Below are 15,141 nucleotides of genomic sequence, written 5' to 3'. Positions count from 1 at the left end.
GCTTCAGATTCTGTGTCTCCCTCTGTCTGCCCCTCCACTGGTTGCACTCTGTCTCTCGCATTGTCTCAAAAATAAATAAACATTAAAAAAAAATTATGATGGGGCGCCTGGGTGGTTTAGTTGGTTGAGGGTATGACTCTTGATTTCAGCTCAGATCATGATCCCAGGTTCGTGGGATGGAGCCTCACGTTGGCTCTGCACTGAGCCTGGAGCCTGTTTAAGACTCTCTCTCTCTCTCTCTCTCTCTCTCTCTCTCTCTTTCTCTCTCTCTCTTTCCCCTTCCGCCCCTCCTCCTGGTTCTCATGCATGGTCTCTGAAAACAACACCACCACCAACAAAAAAAAAACCCCACCTGAGCCAACTAGTTGTTTTTTCAAAATACGTTTTAATGTGACACTTGGAAAGTTGGATCTACTCATAGTAAAACATAAACTACAAATCTGGAAACGATTTCAAGTAATCCATTTTTATCACACTGCATGTGTATTGAGAGCAGATAAATACTGTTCCAAGTGTTTCAAACTCTTTAATATTTCTTAATAGTAAGATGTTATGGTCTTTAAAGGTGGAGAAGCCTCTTTTCATCTTTACATCCTTACATATTAGCACATAGATAAGACCTTATTAAACACTGGCTGACCTACGTAAAGAGCAAATTTCAGCTTCCTGTTTTTTTACAGAAAAGAAAAGAACAGCAGTGTGTGAGCAAGCGACCACAACCAACTGCATCCTCCGATGCTTGTCTCACTATTATATAGAAACTCCAGCAGGAAACCACAGCTATATCCTTTTCATCAGTATAGAAAAATCTTATGAATTGTTGGCAAGCATAAAACAGCTCTATTGACATTACATAGATAGTGGTGACAATTTGTACTCACCACATCCAGGTGCTTTACAACATTTTCACAATGTTTCTCAAGGACAAATTCCAGAGAAAAGTAGGCATAATAATAGTTATACCTTAACCACTTGCCAGGGGGTAAACTATATAGAAAAACAATAAATGCCGCTGAAACTCAACTCCTCCCTTGAAGTAACTGATTTAAAAAAAAAACTGATAAGTGCTAAAATTTTGCATTTCACTCAAATTTGTAAAAATTTCTAATTGACCAAAGATGCATTAGCCTGTACTCAAAAATCAGTACTGGGGCTTCTGGGTGGCTTAGTTAGTTAAGTGTCATGATCAGCTCAGGTCATGATCTCACGGTTTGGGAGTTCAAGCCCTGTGTTGGTCTCTGGGCTGACAGCTCAGAGCCTGTAGCCTGCATCGGATTCTGTGTCTCCCTCTATCTCTGCCTCTCCCCTGTTCACACTCTCTCTGTCTCTCTCTTTCTCAAAAATAAACTTTTAAAAAAATTGTGACCATACTAATTTTTCCCTTTGTATTCAAAATAGCCCATAAATTTGTAATATGAGCCTTGACAATGTGTTTTATCAATGAAGGGACTTTCTAACGAAGATCTCTTAATCATTTAGGAAATACAAAGAAAAAAATATGGCAGAAGTCCAGGGCTTTCAATGACTTTCATTTTAATGGGAACCACAGACATGTAGACTCATTTACACAGAAGTCAGAGAGTATAGACCTGTAGCTTTCTTGCGTGTCTACAACAAAACCTACTATGGAAATTCTCCACAGTATGTTTGTTCCATGAATACTTTTGTGAACAACTGAATGCATAAATAATTGGTGGCAATGGAGAGGGGGGAGATAAGAAGGGCATCTCCAAGTTCCAGAAAAGGCTGAAGAGACCCCAAATCCAGAAAAAAAGAGGCCCAAGAGAGAAGAAAAAAATGAAAGACCGTTTTTAAAAACCTGGACATTAAAACTAGAATTGTTCTTAGGAATTTCTGGACCAAACTGTTCATTTCTAGAAAGAACCTGAGGTCCCTTGGGCAATGACATGACTTCAAGTACCATTTTCACAGATTGTGACATGTGTGTGTCACTTTCATGATTTTCGCCTTATGGTGCTTCTTATCTAAACTATTTTTTACTTAATGCTTTTTATTCAATTGACTTTAATTGGTGCACTAGCTGAAAATATTAACCTAGTCTTAAGAAATGCTCTCTTGGGGCGCCTGGGTGGCGCAGTCAGTTAAGCGTCCGACTTCAGCCAGGTCACGATCTCGCGGTCCGGGAGTTCGAGCCCCGCGTCAGGCTCTGGGCTGATGGCTCAGAGCCTGGAGCCTGTTTCCGATTCTGTGTCTCCCTCTCTCTCTGCCCCTCCCCCGTTCATGCTGTGTTTCTCTCTGTCTCAAAAATAAATAAACGTTAAAAAAAAAAATTAAAAAAAAAAAAGAAAAAAAAAAAGAAATGCTCTCTCTGCAAAGTAACAGTTTTGATGTGCTAGTAATGTATTTTACATATAGCAGCATATGGTGTATTTCGTATATGGTATATTTAAAAAATATTAAATATAAATTTATTTTAAAATAAATTTAAAAATATACCATGTGCTAAATACATTATAGGCTATATTTTTAAAATATACTTTAAATTTATTCTTAGTATATTTCAAATTTTTTTTAATGTCTATTTATTTTTGAGAGAGACAGAGACAGACTGTGAATGAGGAGGGGTAGAGAGAGAGAGGGAAACACAGAATCTGAAGCAGGCTCCAGGCTCCATGCTGTCAGCACAGAGCCCGATGCGGGGCTCAAACCCACAAGCCGCCAGATCATGACCTGAGCCAAAGTCAGATGCTTAACTGACTGAGCCACCCAGGCGCCCCAATACATTTCTGAAATAAAACAAATTTGTAACTATTAAAATAAAAAGTAAACCTATATACCATCTAAGATCATCTTACAGGTCACTGATCAAAATCTTCTGCATTTTGAAAACTAGTGCACTTTGCCATGCCATCCCCTGGAACAAAGCATTTGGATTCTGAAACAACATGAAGTGTTGTTTGTGGTAAACACATTCCAGATTGATGACAAGAGTCCAGTAATAAGATCAATGCCTGCAGGTGACTTCTGCCTATTTTTTTTTAACTAGAAAAAAATCAATTGCTTATTAAGGAACAAAAAAATAAATTAAGGCAGAAGTCATGGCTTTAATAACAATTAGTGGATTTTTGTCTTTAAAATGGATAGAGATAATATATATTCATCTACCTGTCAACTATCATTAATTTATTAGGAATATGGTTTTAAGAAGGAGCTTGTCTCAAATGAGCCTTCTGTACATAGACTGTCTTTTTTTCAGCCTTTAATTTGAACTAGAACACTTAGCTGCCAGCTAAAATGAGGAATTGCTCAACTTTCATAAGTAAACGAGTATCTATGATTAAAACATCAATCACGGAAACACTAGTTCTATAAATAGTGTCTAAGTCCAAAGTCCACAGGTAGGGCTAAACACAGACACATGCTTTGTTTTTCTCCTTCTATGTGTGTGTGTGCGCACGTGTGTATGCACGTGACTATCTGATAGGTATTTCGTTTTCTCTTGAGAAACAAAGAAATGTTGTTTGCTGAACATATGTGTCATCTGGATATTTTGATAAACATTTTTGTTTTTCAATTTAACCGCCTATACAATGATTTATAAAGTTTTAACCTAAAATGTTTGTTTGTCCTTGAACTCACTCTGTTTGCTTAAAAAAAAAAGTCTTATCTCTGATTTATAAGCTTTCAGTTTGGTTTTTCAGCAACACAAAATGAAATTTGAGATAGGAGAAATCAGGCTATAAAATCCAACCTATTCCTCTGCTTTTGACCCAGTGGTAATAATAATAATGTTAATACATTACAGTGTGGTATAGTAGTGAAGTGAAGCTTGTGACCTTTGAAGTTAGACAACTCTGAATCTACACACAGTTGAGTCAGATACTATCTGAGGGACCTTTGGCAAGTTTTTAATCTGTTTCCTCATCTCTAAAATGGGGGAAGTAAAAGTACAAACCTCATAGATTTGTTTAAATGAGAAATGGGTTTAGCAGGATGTCACCAGCAGAAAAGGCTAAAGAATGAAGTTTTGAAAGAATCTGAGTTCATTAACTGGACAGATTTGTAGTCTACTCATCACCCATTTCCTTACAGTGGAAAGCAAATGGATGAAGAGAAATGTACTAGGGTTCTCTTATGCCCTAGAACCACGATAGCAAAAGTGGCCTGAGTGGTTCCCTTAGGCTCTTGATCCTCATTTACCTCAACTAGATTCCTCTTCCCCACGTGTTTGGTTGGTTTTTCATCCTTTTTCACTCACCATCCTTAGTTCTGAAATCTAGGTACTGCCTCTTCTCTTATTTCCCCTGTGCTGCTACCTTCTGGGCAGCAAAGCAAGAAAGTTCTCTTCTCAGCAGGAGTGAATCCACAAAAATGGAATCACTCACCAGGCAATCCAGAGATGTGATTTACCACTTAAACTCTAGGGTCTTAACCCTGAAGAGGAAGACCAGGGAAGAGTGATAAGCACCATGTTAGGAAAAAAGGATAGCATGAAGGCAGGGGGTATTTCACCCAACAACTATGAAAACCCCAAGTGTTTTCAGTACTCCGAAATGGGTATATTACCCAATAATGCTCTGATTCAAGATCATCTTCCAAGGGAGAAGGTGATCCTTGCGAGTCTAATAATCCCAAATGGCGGCCTTTCACTTGTCTTAAAATACACTAGCATATTAGAAACCATTTATAAGCAATGGTAAAGTACCAATGACAGCAAATGATTTATTAAAAGACTAATTTAGAGCAGTTTTCTGTAATGTCAGTTATGTTGATCTCGATGATAAAGTAATTTTTATAATAATGTTACTCTCATTTATCTCACTTGCATTTGTAGATGTTTTCTTGAATAGAAAAAAATGAGGGGCGATGAAGTTACATTGAGGTTCTGGTATTTTCATGGGGAGGAAATTTCCTACAGTATATAAACTACCTGCCCACAGAAACCTGGAAGATTTCTTAATCTTACACCTTCCCTATCTTGGTCACATTTGCTCCCCTCTGTTTCTTCGTTGTTTTTAACAAGATGAAGTTGAAAATACATATGTCTACCATTTCATTTTTGACAACATTAAGGAAGTGTAGTGTGGGAAAGGCTTCCTCCAGTTTTCAAGCTGGCCTGGCTGGAAGAAAGGAACCCAGGTGTGGTGAGCAGGTGGCGAAGCTCTGAAGGGGAACGGAAATTAAGTGAATTGCTAGGGCCTAGAGGAAGGAAGAGAGAGGTGTGTTTGGGACAGAGAAAGAAGCCTGGTTGTTAGGCTGTAGGGGAATTCCCAAGGAACCTCACCAGGAAAAGAACCCACTCTAATGCTGCTGAGCATATTTATTAATATGTTTATGTAGGCCAGGAGTCTGGGAATTATTTGAGAGTTCAGATTATGTTTTATTCATTTTTGAATCCCTAGCACATAGCAAAGGGCCTAACATATATATCAAGTACTCGACACAAATTTATTAAATGATCCAAGCATCTATCTTCCTCAAATCAGAGCTTCAGCCGGTCCCCTTTCACATTCTATACTTCATCTCCTAAATAAAATCCTATTTCCAGTTTGAGGAATGCTTTTATTTCATTTGCAAAGCAGAAGTAGCTGACATATCCCCAATCCATCAAGCTCACATTATTAACTTTTATCATCCCTCTCTGAGAGTTAGACTCACTACTCAAAAGTAGTGAGGGATGATCTTTAAAAACTCATCATTACAATTTTAGACATCCAAATAACCGCCAGGGAAATAGAACAGTTCTTCATAAGAGCTTGAAAGTTTTAGTGTAACTAAGTTTATGTTATTTCAAATCACTAAGAAAAAAATTACCTTGACCTCTAAAGAATTTTAACACCTATGGTCTCTTACATGTTATCAATACATTTTAGGTGTTATGAAGATGCGGACATCATTCTACATGGAAATGCGCTCTGTCCAAAGAAAGCACAGAGTCAATGTAGCCCCGTGTCCTCTGTTGGCTTCCACTGATACTATTCTCAGCCCCGTCTTCTTAGAGTGAAGATGGTGAAGCACCGACACTTTGGGATTAATAATTTGATGTGAGGATGTTTTTAGAAGCGAGGTGGGAGGCACAGTGTGGGGGTGGTACGCAGCAAAGTGTGCACGAGGAAGGAAAGTGGCAGCAGTAGTTGAGAAAGAAAGTGATTTCAGAGAGCTATTAATTAAGAGCTTTCTTTATTTTCGAGATCTGCCTGAGGTTTTCATCCTATTGTGTCAGAAGGGCATATGTCTTTACTTCTAATGTGAATGATCAACTGTGACACAGTCAGCTTATTGTCAGCCCTAGTAACAGACGAGTTCCACACAATCCAGTGGCCACACTATGTAGTGATCTCAGGGATGAGTTAAAAGCACAGCCAACAGCCATTGTTAGATGCACATTTCTCAGCTGTACAGACACAGACACAAACTGGGATAAGAGTTGATACTACTTCTGACAGTTGGTTCTCAATTGCCAAGCCTACGAAATAGACCTCACCATTACCTGAAAGACTGAGATATGCTTTGGGCGTTCAGGAGGCTAGGCAAGTTTGGCATATAGCTAAAGAGTCATATGTAACGTAAAGATATGGTGTATTTAAACACACATAAAGCAATCTGATGTAAAATTGTAGTTATTGGTTAAAGAAGAAATGAACTGTTCTACGGACGGTTGATTTTGTTTGCTTGCTGCCAAAAGTGGTACGGTAAAAAATAAGCAAACTGAAAAATTCACTCTTCTCTTACTAACAGACCACGTCAACCCAGTTTGTATTCATTAACCTTTTGCAGCATCTGCATGTTTTGATGATGGAAACTTTTTAGACTCTCGTGATAGTTGACGGGAGTCAATGACATTGACCACAATGATCTCTCTACTTTGTAGAGTCACATCAGTTTCATGAGTACAGTCACAGCACTGGAGGGCCCGGGGATACTTAGAAAACATCACAAACTCAATCCCTATTAACTGAAGTTGTTGAGCACAAGTGGCTTCTATGAAGCCTCAGTGTCAGAGAGACAGTAGGGAGTAGTGGAGACTATAATGAAATAAAGATGTAGCACATACTGTTACTTAGCTTCTACCCAGAGAGTATGTATCAGTGTCTCATTTTTTATAATATATCTCTTAAGTTTTAAATATTGCCTTAATGAAAAATAAATACCTGCAAGTCAAATAAAACATGATCTTCCTGCTGGGCCCACAAACTGTGCCAGTTTTTAATTTCTGACCTGGTACATACATCTTCAAACCTGAGGTCTGGCCACATTAAGTGAAATGTATCGGGTCTCTCAGATGCTCACGGCAAAGGATTCTTCTGCTCTGAGTATCTATACATGTAGACACAAAATCATCCCCATGTGAAAGGAGATTGCATAGGCATTTTCACTTAATGAGAGCTCAGCCCCTAACCCTGACATTGACAGATTTCTGTTCGGTGACTGCTTTCGGAACATGTTCAACATGAAAACAAGACCAAACCTCCACACTCATTTGTCAGAAGCAATTTCTACTCATTCAAGGATGCAAGGGAAAATGCATATCCATTTATTAACCTTCGCACTGATTAAAATCCTCATTAGCATTAAAATTCTAGTTGCTTCATTTTTACCTGCATTTTTCAAGGAGAAATAATTTATAGTATTCAAAGAAAGCCGTGCTTAGAAAAAAAATATTACCAAGTGTAAATTAAAAATTCATGCTCTGTATAAGAAAGTAGTTAGAGACAGGGCATAAGAATCACGGAGGGTTTACTGAAATAATTGATCTCTAAACCATGTTTTGAGGGGATTGAGAAGCTAATTTAGGATGAAGGATTGAGCATTCCAAAATGATGTAATGGCAAAGGCAATGACCAAAGTCCAACAAAGTGGACTCCATGATGAATCAATTATATCTTGCATTTTGAACAATTAAAAAAAATTGTTTATTTTTGAGAGAGCGGGGTAGGGGCAGAGAGAGAGGGGAACAGAGGATCTGAAGCAGGTTCTGTTCTGACAGCAGAGAACCTGATTGTGGAGCTTGAACTCATGAACTGTGAGATCATGACCTGAGTTGAAGTTGGATGCTTAATTGACTGAGCCACCCAGGTGCCCCTTGAACAACAATTTTTGAGAAGTGTATCAGGAGAAAGCAAATTCATATCAGACTAAAAAAGAAGAAAGATGATTAAAAATGTCTATATTATATTCAGCAGCCCTGTCCTACACAGACATAATTTGGAATAAAAATCTGGAGCTGATGCAAAATTCTGAATCCTGATGATATCTGCTATAGTGTACTTATTAAGGCAGACACATAGGCACAGACTATAACATTTTAGAAAAAAAAATTGTCAACAAGAATTGAAACAAAAAAAGATGCTCTGATTACTCAGAAAATATAGTGAACACAAATGTTTAGCTCCCTCAAGCATTTAATTTACCCAAAGCTGTACATTATAAAGAAAGAGAAGAGTCTCCCATAGACACAATATGATTGTTTTAATTTTAGACTATTTAGAAATCAATATGCTGAAAAAACAATCAAGAGTCTATCCCCATAAAACATCTTGATTACTCCCCCTGAACTAGATCTTCCACTTTGCTGGACCATTTGCAATTCAGTCTTAAAAAAGGATCCTCTGCAACTCCTTTTCTCCAGAAAATTAGTAGATGGAAATGTGATCTTTTAAGGAGCACTGGAGCTCTCTGTCCAGCTGTCTGTTACTGAATTAGCAAGAGTGCTGAGGTCCCTGGAGGTGCCTGTGACTGTGAACTGTTACTCTCTAGCCTTGAGTATTTTCAAGGTTTGCTTGGTTCTGCAAGTGTCACAAGCTGTGACTACTGACTAAAGCAGTAGGGTTGGCTTGGGTATCCACCGGGTTTAAGACCCAAGAATTAACATGTTTAAGTGGAATCTGGTGTGTAAGTAAGTCCAAGAAGGCTCCCTGCCTCAGATTGCACAGCTGATGCCCACAATTTTTCTGCCACATCAGACCTCTGGGACAGAGATCACTGCGTTGTCACTTAGAAAGGCTCACAGCATTGACTCTCAATTTTGGAGGAAGGGCTGCAGGAATAATTAGATTCCCTTCCCCCCACCACTCTGGAGCCATTCATATCCTCTCTTCAGACCCCATTCCTTCCCCCCTCAGCAGAGAATCGGTAGAGAATTAGAAAGAAGAGGTCTAGGTTTTAGCCCCAGCTCTAACAATCATGAGGACACATTATTCACTCATCTGGGGCTCACCTGTTATCTTTTTTTCTCCCCTGCAAGTAAAGGCAAGACTGAACAGTGGTGTTCAAGCCCGGCTATTGGAATCATTTTAGGACCATCATAAAATATAGATTTCCAAGCCCTACATTTAGATTCGGATTCAGATTCAATAGGTCACAGCATTTAGCCTTCCAGCTAAGGGTCCGTTATTATTACCTGGTAATAATAACTCAGGCCCCCAATTATGCTGCCAGCTTTAAAATAAAGCCGACGATCTAATTATAGACATGAAAAATCAGAAAGCTGTTATTGTGCTGGCAACTCCAATAAGCCCAAATAAAAAGCTGTGAAAATTTTTCTCACTGGCATTCAAGACAGTAAGTAATCTAAATTGTAAGCTCATATACATTTTCCCCCATGAAATTCAATAAAGTCTTTTCAATTCAAATGCAGCCTCTAAGTGTTTTTGTTATTCCGGACTTGACTCTTATGCAACAAAGCTAGCTTATCACTAATCTAAAGATTCTGATGAAGGAAGATGAAAAAGGAGTCCAGGACATCTTTATAGAAAAGCGAATCTCCATATTTGACTGAACTCCAAATCAACTAATTTGGGTACCCGAGTCTCTGTTTTAACTGGCACTGTTCTTCTGGTTGAAGGTATACCTGTTTTCAAAAGGGTATTAATATCATAATGTTGTTCTATTCCATAGGAAAGGTAGCAAGAGCTGAAAGAAGCCCACCAAACATTTTAAAAAACACAAGTGAAGACATTCTCCTCTGATTTTATCTCCTAATAGCTCGGGTTGCAGCAAAACACACTGATGTTAATTTCTCAAAATGCATGCAAACATACTCAAACATTTTACTAAAATGCCGAACAAGTCATAGAGCAACTGAAAAATAAAATCTGGCAGGTTCTGCCCTTTCTTTTGGGGTTATGAGTACCAAGTGGTCTGATTCATCTTCAAGAAGCTGTTGGTTTCTAACACGGGGGTTTATACCTACGAGGCACACAGGAAAGGAGACTTGTAGGAGAGAATAGAAAGGTTTGCTGGATTTGTGACAGTCACTTGATCACCCTTGCCCCTCTGTGCCAATGATGGTACTTGTGTTCTGGGAAACGAAATGCTCATGCTACAATGTGGTATATCGCGTAATTTCAATAGTTCATTGAATTCAACTGAAACAAGGCCTAGCCAGTAAATTATTGCAAATGAGAGTTTTTTAAAGGCAGGAAATGACAGATTTATGATGTTATGGCCATGCTGACTAGATTTTCTTAATGGAGTAGTATTAGGAAAAGAAATCTTATATACAAAATAACAACTCTTGGCTAATATTTTAGTCTAACCATAAATCCTGTGGTGATTCTCTCCCCCCCACCACCTCGATACTCATTTTCTTTTCTAAATGTTTCTTTTTTTTTTTTTTTTTTTTTAAATTTTTTTTTTCAACGTTTATTTATTTTGGGGACAGAGAGAGACAGAGCATGAACGGGGGAGGGGCAGAGAGAGAGGGAGACACAGAATCGGAAACAGGCTCCAGGCTCTGAGCCATCAGCCCAGAGACTGACACGGGGCTCGAACTCACGGACCGCGAGATCGTGACCTGGCTGAAGTCGGACGCTTAACCGACTGCGCCACCCAGGCGCCCCCTAAATGTTTCTTAAATAAAGCTCACACTACCCTGCCTCATTCTTTACTTCTTCCTTCTATATCACCACTCCTTCCACACTGCCCACCCAGATCCATTCATCTTTCATAAACTAGCTCACATTCCACCTTCTCCTTGAAGCCTTTCTAGATTAATGCAGTCCCCAAGGATCTCCTTCTCATCTGACTTTAGTGTCATGAATTAATGGTAAGTCATAATGTCTTGCCTTTCTCAAGGCAGTTCTGCCTTTCAGAATATTGTGTAAATGCTTGTGTATCAGATTTCCTGTTGACTCTTGGGGTCTGACAAACGGGAAGCATCTCTTCTTTGTGTCACTTAAAGCACTGGCTTTTGGACTTTTTGGAACACGATGCATAATAAGATATATAATCTACATCATAGTCGGATGTGTATATATACATATAAACATATATTTAATCAAAAAGTTCCATGAACCATACTTACTTACCCTTCTATTCTGTTTTACTCTACTTCATTGTTTTGAAAATAAAAATGCCATCAGACCCTAAACTGACTTCACAATGGGTTGTGACCAGTTCTAGAAGGGCACTTATTGATTGCCATGGGGTTGCTATATACATCTCCCTCACTTAAGACATAATTTAAGAATTGTGTGAGACCTTTTGGCTCTCTTTAGTACATGTTTCTGAGTTACTTTTTTTTTTTTTCATCCACTTTTTCAAACCATCATACTTTTGCCTTTTGGGTCATTGGGGACAATTAATCCCTGGCATATACAGTACTTTCCATCTTTTTGCCCTGAGCACTGTTGTCATAAAAATAAGATCCCCTGCCTCCTATAAAACTCCAATCTCCGTTCTCTCATTCCCTTTTATTCTCACAATAGGCAAAGTAGGGGGTAGACATTTCAAGGATGAAGAAATTGAGACATAGAGGATTATGACTTTTTCAAGGGTACGTCTCCTTTTTAATCAGGTTATTACAAATTAGCGAATAGGGGGGCACCTGGGTGGCTCAGTCGGTTAAGCGTCTCACTTCGGCTCAGGTCATGATCTCGTGGTTTGTGAGTTCGAGCTCTGCGTCGGGCTCTGTGCTGACACCTTGGTCCTGGAACCTGCTTCAGATTCTATGTCCCCCTCTTTCTCTCTGCTCCTCCCCCGCTCACGCTCTGTCTCTCAATAATAGATAAACGTTAAAAAAAAATTAGTGAATAGTGTTTCTAGATATTTGAAGGGTATAACATTGGGTGATGTGAACAACATAGAGCCTCCCTAGATATGCATGTACCTAACTTACCCAGGTCAAACAGTTTACAGTCATGACCAGATGAGTTAGTGGCCCTGCCGGACTTCAGTGTGAGGGTGGGTCTGCTTCCTTTCACACATATCTTTCCGTCTCCATCTTCTCTCAGTTTTTCACCCACCCAGAGCTACCTGTTATTCCTGGGCCTCTTCATGTTTTGGCCCCTGTACCAGGACTGCTCCTCTCTCTCCTCTTTACCAAACTAGTTCCTCTTGTTCTTCAGGTCTCTGCACACAGTCCTCGTCCTCTCTACCTCCACGACCTGACTTCTGCAGCATGGTCTACAGGCCCTGTCAGAGCACTGAACCAGGTGGTACTCACTCCCTGCCCAGTTCTGCCAGCAGAGGCTATGTCTCGCTCAGTCTTCTATTCCACAGACGAGGACCATGGTGAGTTCTAGATAAACAAGGTTGATTGCATGAATGAATCAATGAATGAGTGCACAGAGGGCAGAAATTGCTAGCACTGAAAGAACTCACGCGTGAGCTGGGGCTGGAACTGTGTGTCCTGACTCCCAATCTTTTATGATTTTGGATTCCATGACAGACATTTTAATGCTTCCCCATAAGTTGTAGGTTTTTTGACTGGAATTCATACAGTGAAGGAGACCTATATGTCATAAATATATTTGAGGCACAGTCAAGAAAATGTTGCAGGGACAAATAATTAAGGCAAGTGTATTGAGGCAATTAAAAAATACCCAAATTTCAAAATGGCTTGTTGGACCTCACCCCGACCTCCAGTTGAGACTGATCCGATTCAGGTCATGTTTCAGGCCTCCACTTCCCATATGAAGCCATGCTTTTTTTTTTTTTTTCCCTCATCATTTTCATAAAAGTCTAGTTAATGATTAGGTGAAGCCTCACCACACCACAACACACTGTACGTGGCTCAGCGTGAGTTCCTCTGCTCTGTTTCCAAAATAAATCCCAGTGATATAACATCTAGACTTGCAATGGCGATTACTACTCTTTTTTCCTGTTTGTGAATCAACAACCCATCTCCTCCCCCCCCCCCAACACATAAAAACTTAAAAAGTGCTCTTGGTGATTCTATTTAAAGAACATTCTCTAATACAAACTCCTGTCATTCGCAGATAGCAACAGAGCAGATTTTCTTCTTTATGCTGTGACTCATGTGTCTTTATTCCCAGGCTCAGGGCAGGCCAATGGTGAACACAATGGAAAAGAAAGAATAGTTTATAACTGGAAAATAAGCACATTCAAGAGAAGTACACTCAAAGCATTATCAAAGTAAAATATGCAGCAGCACCAACAAGAGCAAACAAAAGCCCACGCAAGAGATGTGTAAATATTTCATGAGACTAAGCCTTAATCAACTCTCTCCCCAAATCTTGCTGGGGTTGTAAACACTTCAGTTTCTTTCAGTCCCATCATGACCCAGATTCCCCGCAAAAATAAAATGAAGACACGGACTGATGGTTCTTTCACAAATGTGTTGTGAAAAATATTGCGATGGAGCATATCCAGGTTTGCTTTAACAGGAAGATCCCCTTAATAAAAGGTGCTTGCTTCTCGGTGACTCTGAGCTGCTTTCTCCCCTCCTCCAACCCTTGCCTTTTCCCCACCGCCTCTGCTGCTTTCTGGACATTCACATCATCTTAACCTTGAACTGCCTACACTCCAAGCAGAGATTTCTCCCACTGCTTCTCCAGGAGGCCCTTCAAACCCGACGGCTGTCTGCTGCCTTCCCACCACCCAAAATTCACTTCCCAGTGTCCGAGAACCCCTCTTCCCCTGCACCTCCTCTTTTATAGTCCACTGTTGTGTCTGAAATTTTGCATCTATCTTTTAGATCTGCCTGGATAGCGTGAAAATCTGTTGTGTGTGTATCGGCTGGCAGCGTTCTTCAGATTTTTTCCTAAGACCCGTCTCTGCAGAACCTTTATAGCCTCTAGTCTCTACCCTGACTTAATGTGGTTCCAAAGTTCACCTCTACATACTGAACAGGTCTCTACAATGATTTCCCTTTATCAGCCTCTGCCTCCCCTCCTTCTCTCTCCACCTCTCTCAAGATAAACTATATATGCGAGTGTGTATGTGGGTAAACGCACACATACATGTCTATACACACACATGAAATATATGAAAACCACAGTGTTTTGACTCTAAAGAAAATAGACATGGGAAAATGAGAAAAATACAAGTATAGTATTGCCAAACACACACACACACACACACACACACACACACACACACACCCCTATTTGGATATTCACAGTGTGCAGACCTGATGGATTATAATCCCCACGCCTCCCAGCCCAAGAACAAGAACAGCAGGCTTCGTCTCCCATTTACCTTCAAAGCCAGAGCCTAAAGGAGCAATGACCTTGCAGAGAAATTCATCACCTGCGAGAAAGACGGCCCCTCCTGGAGCGCAGGACGGGATGGGGACAAGAGCAACAGGCAAACGATCAGCGGGCAAAATGTGGGACCGAATCCATACCCCCGGCGGTGCCGAGCACACCACAAAGCTCGGGTCTCCCGGGCTGGACGCCGGGCAGAGGTGGCGCAGGGGGGCGTCTCCTCCCGCGGCCGCCGGTCGCCTACCTGCTCTCGCTGGGCTCTCCCCGGCGCCGCGGGGCCGCTGCTTGCGCTGTGGCGGGGGTTCCCCGTCGCATATCCCAAGCGGCGGCTCTCGGCGCCACACGGATAGCTCCGGCGGGCTCCGGAGCGGCGGTCCTTTTTCGCCCCGTTCCGGGAGCTAGCTGGGTGCTCGCAGGAACTGAAATTACTATGCAAAGAGCAGAGGCGGCGCGCAGGAGCCGGGCGGAGACCGCGGGGGCCGCCCCCACCGCGGGGCTGCAGCCGCCGCCGCCCGGCACGGAGCCAAATTGGAGGTGGGAGTTCACGTGCCCGACTGCTCCTCCGTCAGGCCCGGGATGCGCCCACCTGTCCACGGAGGGCAGCGCCGCCGGGCCGGAGCATCCGGGGAAGGGGCTGTAGCTTCGCAGGCAGCGGCGGCGGTGGCGGCGGCAGCAGGGCGCCGAGCTCCGCCCCCGCCGCACCCCAGCCCAGCCTTCCAGGTCCCCCGGG

At 41.2% G+C, this 15,141-nt stretch overlaps 1 protein-coding gene across 2 annotated transcripts in view; it reads right to left on the bottom strand.

The window, feature by feature from the left end:
- Positions 1 to 14,842, bottom strand: part of GPRIN3 (GPRIN family member 3) — a 59,792-nt gene extending 44,950 nt beyond the window's left edge. Inside the window, exon 1 of one of the 2 annotated variants that reach the window (XM_003985177.4) lies at positions 14,656 to 14,842. The gene's annotated coding sequence lies outside the window, so the exon portion shown is untranslated. The other variant, XM_019829247.2, reaches the window with a different exon arrangement.
- Between the last annotated feature and the right edge of the window lie 299 nt (positions 14,843 to 15,141).

The sequence above is a fragment of the Felis catus genome, chromosome B1 (genome assembly GCF_018350175.1).
Source record: "Felis catus isolate Fca126 chromosome B1, F.catus_Fca126_mat1.0, whole genome shotgun sequence".
Lineage (NCBI taxonomy): Eukaryota > Metazoa > Chordata > Mammalia > Carnivora > Felidae > Felis > Felis catus.
The sequence above is the reverse complement of the archived record's forward strand: the minus strand, read 5'-3'. Positions and strand labels throughout refer to the sequence as shown.